We start from the raw sequence: 7,565 nt of genomic DNA, 5'->3' as shown, positions 1-7,565 counted from the left end.
TAGTCATGCTACTGTAGCTTGTCAAAAATTGGGAAACAGGATCAAGAGCGTGAAGGGAGGCCGCGCAAAGATAACAGTAGGGCCCACATGGGATTCCTGCATCAACAATGGCCAGCACCCAGAGGGAGCCTTGGAGTGGATGTGGAAACAACAGTAGACATTACTTTAACTAATACTGCAGTTCAAACAATTCCATCAAACCTTACAGGTCCTCTTTCAAGTCAAGATAGTATTCTTGGAGGAATTCTAGTTGGAAGATCATCAGCTGGTGTGAAAGGACTCATTGTAATTCCAGGTGTCATTGATTGTGACTTTGAAGGACAGATACATATTATGGCTAATACTTTAAATCCACCAATGTTTGTACCCAAAGGGAGCAAGATAGCTCAAATAGTTGCAATTTTTAATGATCAACCACATTTTGCTTTTCAGACAGACTTACAAGAAGGAAAATCTTTGAGAAGACAAAGAACTGGAGGATTTGGTTCCACAGGTCCTGCAGTTTGTTTTAGACAAAAAATGTCACAAAGTCCCATGCAGACTCTTACTATCACACATATGGGGAAAACAAAAACAATCACCACACTGTGTGATACAGGAGCAGATGTATCTGTATTGAGTAAGCAGAGATGGCCTGCAGAATGGCCATTCCAAACACCACCAGGACAAGTGTGAGGTGTGGGTGGTGCAGCTGCTCCTCATCTCAGCATACATCCAGTGACATTTTGTTTTCCTGAAGGACAATCAATTTCTCTGCGACCTTATGTGATGCCTTTGCCAGGAGATTTAGAAGGATTGATTGGGCTAGATGTCTTGTCACAAATTGGAGTTGTTATCACTACAACACCACTTCAGCCTTTTTAGCACAAGCCACTGAAGAGCAGCATCCAATTCCACCCCTCAAATGGCTCATGGAAAAACCAGTTTGGGTGGATCAGTGCCCAATGACAACTGAGAGGCTGCAAATTGCACAACAAACGGTAGCAGAACAATTAGCTGCTGGACACATAAAATCATCAGTTAGCCCATGGAACACACCAATTTTTGTAATTCCCAAGAAATCAGGAAAATAGAGGTTGCTGCATGACTTGCAACAAGTCAATTCACAGATGCAAGCGATGGGAGTTTGCAACCAGGTTTACCATCTCCAGTCATGTTGCCACAAAAATGGCCTATGCTAATTATTGATTTAAAAGACTGTTTTTTCACTATTCCACTTTGCTCTCAAGATACTCAACAGTTTGCTTTCACTGTGCCATCTGTGAACAAAGGAGAACCCACTCAGTGATTTGAATGGGTGGTGCTTCCCCAAGGGATGCGCAACTCCCCCACTCTCTCTCAACTTTATGTCGCTTGGGCCCTGAAACCAGTTGGACAGCATTTTAATGATGCCATCATTTAACATTACATGGGTGACATTTTATTTGCATGACAGCAAACATTCAGCAATCAAGAGCTCAAAGACATTTGTGCCTTTTGGGGGAACAAAGGACTGCTTGTAGCTCCTGAAAAATTTCAACAAACAGCGCCATGGAAATATTTAGGGTGGAATATTTCTGACTCCCATATAAACCCACAAAAAACTGTTCTCTCCACAAACATCTGTACTCTGCGAGATGCTCAACAACTTTTGGGAGATTTGCAATGGGTTCAGACCATTGTGGGAATTACCAATGAAGATCTTCGCCCATTGTTGCCACTTTCAAGAGGTCATGATGCTGATCAGCCTTGTCAACTATCTGATCAACAGCGATAGTGCCTGGTTATGTTAAGTGGGAAACTTCATTTGGGTTGGGCCTCTCAATGACTTCCAGAAGTACCTTTGTCTCTCTTGATTGTCAATTCAGAAGATAGTCCTTTTGCAGTTGTCTGTCAATGGCAAAAGAAAAAGGGGGAATGTGACCCAGGATTAGATGCCATTGATGCCATTGACATGGACAACAAGAAGCAAAGCAAGAAGAAACCTGAATTTTTGATTTTAGAGTGGATTTTTCTGCCCACCTCACCAGCTATCAGTATTTATACTCCAACAGAAGCTATTGGAGCTGTCACTCGAAAAGGGCAGAACAGAATTGTAGAAATCTCTGGGACAGAACCTACAGACATCAGTGTACCTGTCTGAGCAGAAGACCTTGCATGGCAGCTTCAACATGCGTGTCCATTGCAAGAAACATTGTTAGAGTACTCAGGTGTGACCCACTCTGAACAACCAAAAGGATTTCTATAGCAGATAATTTATAAAAATCAATGGATTGAACGACCAAAGAGTGTGCAACAACCTGTGAAAGGAAGAACTATATTTACTGATGCTGGAAGAGCCTCGCACAAAGCAGTGTGTGTTTGGAAAGGAGGAGATGTCTGGAGATCTCAACACCTTCAAGGAAGTGTTGAAGATTCGCTTCAGACCTTGGAACTCTCAGAAGTGTGTTGGGCCATGTCTACCTGGCATCCAGAACCTTTGACTGTGGTGTCTGATTCTCTTTATGTTGTTGGAGTAGCACAACAAATTGAAAATGCCTTGCTAAAAGAAACAAAAAGTTCAAGATTAGGGCAGTTGCTTATACACCTCAGAAGTGCAGTTAAAATTTGAACAGAGCCATACTGTGTCATCCACATTTGAAGTCATCAGGGGGGTCAAGGTTTAGGAAGAGGAAATGCTTGTGCTGATGCACCTGTGAGCACAGTTAGGCATACGCCTCCTCAAGCTGGGCCAAGTGCAAAAGAGTCACGATGTCACCCTTGGTCTGGGTGTCAACCCCAAAGGTCTCAAAGCATTAGAGATCTGCCAAAATGGATGTTACACGTATAGCAGAGTTTGGAAGACTGAAGTATGTACATGTATCTGTGGACACATATTCAAAAATGATCTGGGCCACTGCTCAAGCAGGAGAAAAAGGAAAGCTTGTATGCAAGCACATCACTGCCTGTTTCACTGTCATGGGTGTTCCAGAAACTGTGAAGACAGATAATGGTCCTGCCTGTGTCAGTGAAACTGTCAAGGTGTTTATGAGACAATGGGGATTGAAACACATCACTGGCATTCCACACTCTCCCACTGGTCAAGCTGTGATTGAATGCACCCATCAAATTTTGAAAAGCTATTTACAAAAGCAGAAAGGAGACGAAAAAGATCCTCATCAGAGACATAATAAAGTCCTGTTTACAATAAACTTTTTATGTCTCACAGAAGGACAAAAAGAACCTCCTGTTGTTATTCATCATTGGACTGTAAAAAGTGGACGGCCACAGAGTCTTCCTGATTTGATTGTAACCTACTAGAACCCTAAAACAGGGATCTGGGAGGGTCCTGCACCAGTTCTTTTTAACAGTCGTGGTTATATGTGTGTTTCCACAGGTGAAGGCCCATTGTGGGTGCCCAGCAGATCTATGTGACCTTCATGGCTGAAGCAAAACACAGATGAGAGTAGAGACGAAGCCTGTGTCTCCATGAACCAGCTGCACCACTAATCCACTTATTTTGGTGCCAAGAGTTTTATCCTGAAACCATAGTATCTCAAATTATTAATGAACAGCCATTTGGGGAAATAGTGTTATTAGCAGAATTAAGAAAGCATTTTCATTTGCCTTGTCCTAGTTGTTTTATTTCAGTAACTTTAATTTTACACTGTGGTCACTGTTCTAACACTTTTCTCAGAGACAGCACAGTGCTTCTTGTACATCATTGCATTTGTTTTGATTGTCTTGAAGCTTTTAATCAGCGGACTTTTGAGCAACATTGTAGAGAATATATAGGGCTTGATAACCAACAAACTTTGGAGCCTTGGATGCTAGAAAATAGAGACGAGATCAGTCTAGCTGTGACAAAATGGGCACTCAACAAAGCTCATGGTATTGCAGAATCAAGCCTGAACACTTCATGGTTGGGATGGTCATGTGTTTATTGTGGTGCAGAGCAAGCTGCCTCCTCCACCAGATAGATGTGCACCAAAATATGGGGGTCACATGGGCAAATGAGACAGGTCAGAGTTCTTTCTGTTTACCCATGACCTCTGCAGGAAATCCTTTTAGAACTTGTCTAATAGGAATTCCTGGAATAAATGTTTCAGAGTTCAAAAGTTATAGCACAGGAAAATGTAGAATGGAGGTGTCGGATGCTCGTTGTATGGCTGAGTTGATTTCTAAATTAACAAAACGGTCGCCAAAAAGGTTTGGAAATCATCCAGGTTTTTCCCTTTTAGGCTCAGGGCTCAGAGCCTGGGCAGCGAGCATTGCTACATGTTGCTCAGCTTTCATTTCCCCCAGTGTTTCAGACACCAAATTCCAAATGCCCCCAAAGCTCTGAGCTTCTTTTCCTACTTTCTCTCCTTCAATCTACTTTCTGCCAGAGACACTCTCCAATGCTTTGCCATTCCCCAGGGCTAAACAGCAGAGGATTTCTTGTTAAGGCCCTTGTTTCTGTGCCCACTTCACTAAATTGTGAAGGTGCTTTGCTTCTGTTGCTTTGCCTCTCTTAGAATATTTTGCAACAGCTGAACTGCAGTGTCTAATTCCATTTGCTCGCAGTTCTTGCCTTGCAGAAGTCTGAGGCACGCTCTCAGAATCCAGCTCCCACATCTCTCTGATGGGGCCATTTCAATTTCTCCTTCCTCGGAGCTCCTGTGTCTGTGTCCAGAGTGTGGAGCTTCACTGCCCGTCCAGCATCACGTCAGCGAGGTCACCAATTATTGCCAGAAAGGAGCCAAGTGTCAAACTAACACCAATATGATTAGGTTTGATCTCCTCGTTTATTCTTTCTTCCCTATATTTATGTGGTTACCGAGTAGAAGCAGGCACAGCTAAACAACTTGTGATTGGTTAAAATCTCATGTTCAAGCACTCTAAATGATTGTTCATTGGCTCATGTCTTTTGGCAGCAAATTCTTCTTTGTTCTGTCTTATGATCAGCATTTCTGTCTTCAAGCATCTATGAGAAGGTACAGAAACTTGTTACATATCTTCAGCTTCTCTGAGGAGGCATCCATGAAAGGGATCAACAAGCTGTTACAGTTGCTGCTTTCTTGCTAATTCAAGGCAATGTAAGAACAGCACAGCACTCAGCAGGCACAGTACAAAACCTCCTACTGTTCCCTGATAGCAGGGATTGTTCAATCCTTCCATCAATAAATTGTGGCCTTTTTCTTCTAAAACTCTTCTACAAGTTTACAACTTAAGTTGAACCTTTTTTTCATCTGAAATACTTCTTGTCCATATCTCCATCATGAAATGTTTGTTAATATTTGTTTTCTTTCTCTGCCCAGCTGGCAGGGGAGGGTGAGTGAATGACTCCTGTGGGTGCCTGGCATTGGGTGAGTGTCAAACCACGACACAAGCGAACTGCAAAAAGCTAACCACGGGCTATTGGAGCAGGCAATCTTATCGAGCATGTGCAGGAAGCAGCGGTAATAAGTTCAAGCCCAAGGAAGTTTTCTGAGCCTTCATCAAAAGACCACCAGGAAGCTGAAAACCACCTCATGCAGAGACCACGCGTGTGCTACAAGGACTTACATAATCATGGGATTAGAAAATATGTTATAATATGAAGGTGGGGAAAGTATAATGTGAACATAAAAAAACCCAAAAGTATAAAAGCTAGTACTGTGTGAGGAATGGATGAGTGAGTTTGTGGCACTATCCCTGTCACTCCCGGTGTTGAATAAACAAATATTGCTCTGTAGGCCTTATACTATAGAGTACTGTTTTCTTGCCTAGTTTTCCTGGATTTTTGCCCACCTCATTGCCTGCAAAGGTGGACACACAAGCAGGAATTCCCAGTTGCTAGGAGTGGCTCTCTAGTCCCTGGCTATGAAAGCTTCTCCCAGCTGATGTGTGGATGTGGATGATGGGAAAGTCTGAGGATAACTGGTGATGGATCTTTCTTAATCATTATAGGCAAGATTTGGTAGTGATGATTGGATGCATTGCAGAGCTTCTCCTTTTGTGATTCTTTGCAGTGCTGCATTATATAAATCCCATTATTCCTTAGGTTCATGCCAATTTTTGGTGCTGACCCTGCCCATCTTCAAAAGGGACACTGCAGGCCCCAGAGAACCAAGGGTACATTGTGACACTGCAAGGCCTGGTGTGACCAAGGGGAGCAGAGTGACTCTGTGGGGCCACATGGAACCAAGGGGCCAGAGTGACACTGCAGGGCCTCATGGAACCATGGAGATCATTCTGACACTACAGGGACTCTTCTAACCAGGGGCCCATTGTTTTCCTCTCCCTGCCCCAGCCCTGCAGAGCAGCCCAGTCCTGTCTGGCCCTGCAGCAGGAACTGGAGGCACTGGAGGTCAGGGACAGCCACTCTGTGTCTGCAATGCTCAGGAGATGCTCAGCTCAGGCAGCTTGTGCAGCCCCAGGGCCAGCCCCACTGCCCAGCACAGCAGCAGAGTTGGCCCTGGGGCTCCTCAGGCAGCTTCTGCTGCCCCAGGGACAGGGCAGCCTCTTTCCAGGGCTCCTCTGCACACCCACGGAGTCCTGCTCTGCTCCTGGCACATGCCAGCTGCCCACAGAGCCTTTCCCAGGGGAACACGTCTGTGCTGGCCTGAGCAGCCATTGCTGCAGCCCCTGCCCTGCTGCCCACAGCCCTGAGCTGGGGCTGCTGCTCTGCAGAGCACGGGGGCTGTGCTGCCTCTGCTGGGCTCTGCTGCTCAGCCTGGGAGACACAGGCAGCTGATGGTGCTCCCTGCACTGACCCCCTTCCACACAGGCTCTGCTGGGGCCATGGAGGCTGCTCAGAGCTGCCTGCCTTGTTCCAGGGCTGCCACATGGCCTTGGGGCTGCCCTGCATCCTCCTGGGCAAGTTCCCTGAGGGTCACACCAGTCAGTGCCCAGACTCCTTTCCCTGTGCCTGCTGTGTCCCCTGGGGCTGCAGAGCTCTCCTGACTCACAGCAGACATTCAGTCCTTGATCTTGGGGTGACCCCACCCTGGCCAGGCCTGTGCCCAGGGAGCTCCACTCCCTGCTGATCCCTGGCACACCCTGTCCCTGCAGCTCTCCTCTGTTCTCCTGGCAGCTCCCAAGGCCCTCCAGACACACATTCCTCTGCCATCAGCCCTGGCACAAGCTGCAGAGCCCCAGGAAGGTTCAGCACAGACCATTCACCATCTGATGGGCCCTGGCCACCAACAAGCAGAACCTGAACCAGCCCTGAGTCCCCTGGAGGCCACATTGGGACCCTGATGTCATCCCACTGAGCCCTGAGAGAACCAGGAACACAAGGAGCCTCTTCAGAGTCTGTTTCTTGGGCCAGTTCCCAAGAGTGACTCTGCAGGGAGAGCAAAGCCTCCCTGCCCTGCCCTCAGGAGATGCCCTTTGCTGCTGGAGCTGCTGTGCTGGAGCCCAGCTGTGTCCCAGCAGTGCCCATGGCCTGTCCCTGCCTGTGGTGACAGCAGGGACACACAGCAGGACAGTGACCAAACTGCCAGAGCACTGCAGCCTTACAGCCACAGAAGGGCTGGGAAGGAGAGGCCGGAGTTGGGAAGAACAGCACGCAAAAGACTAAGTGCTGCTCCTCCCTGGCAGTGCTGCTCTCCTGGGACTCTTTTCCCCTTCTCCTCTCTAAC

This window comes from Zosterops lateralis (genome assembly GCF_965231275.1).
Source record: "Zosterops lateralis genome assembly, chromosome: 31".
NCBI classification, from domain to species: domain Eukaryota; kingdom Metazoa; phylum Chordata; class Aves; order Passeriformes; family Zosteropidae; genus Zosterops; species Zosterops lateralis.
Note: the sequence above shows the minus strand (reverse complement) of the source record.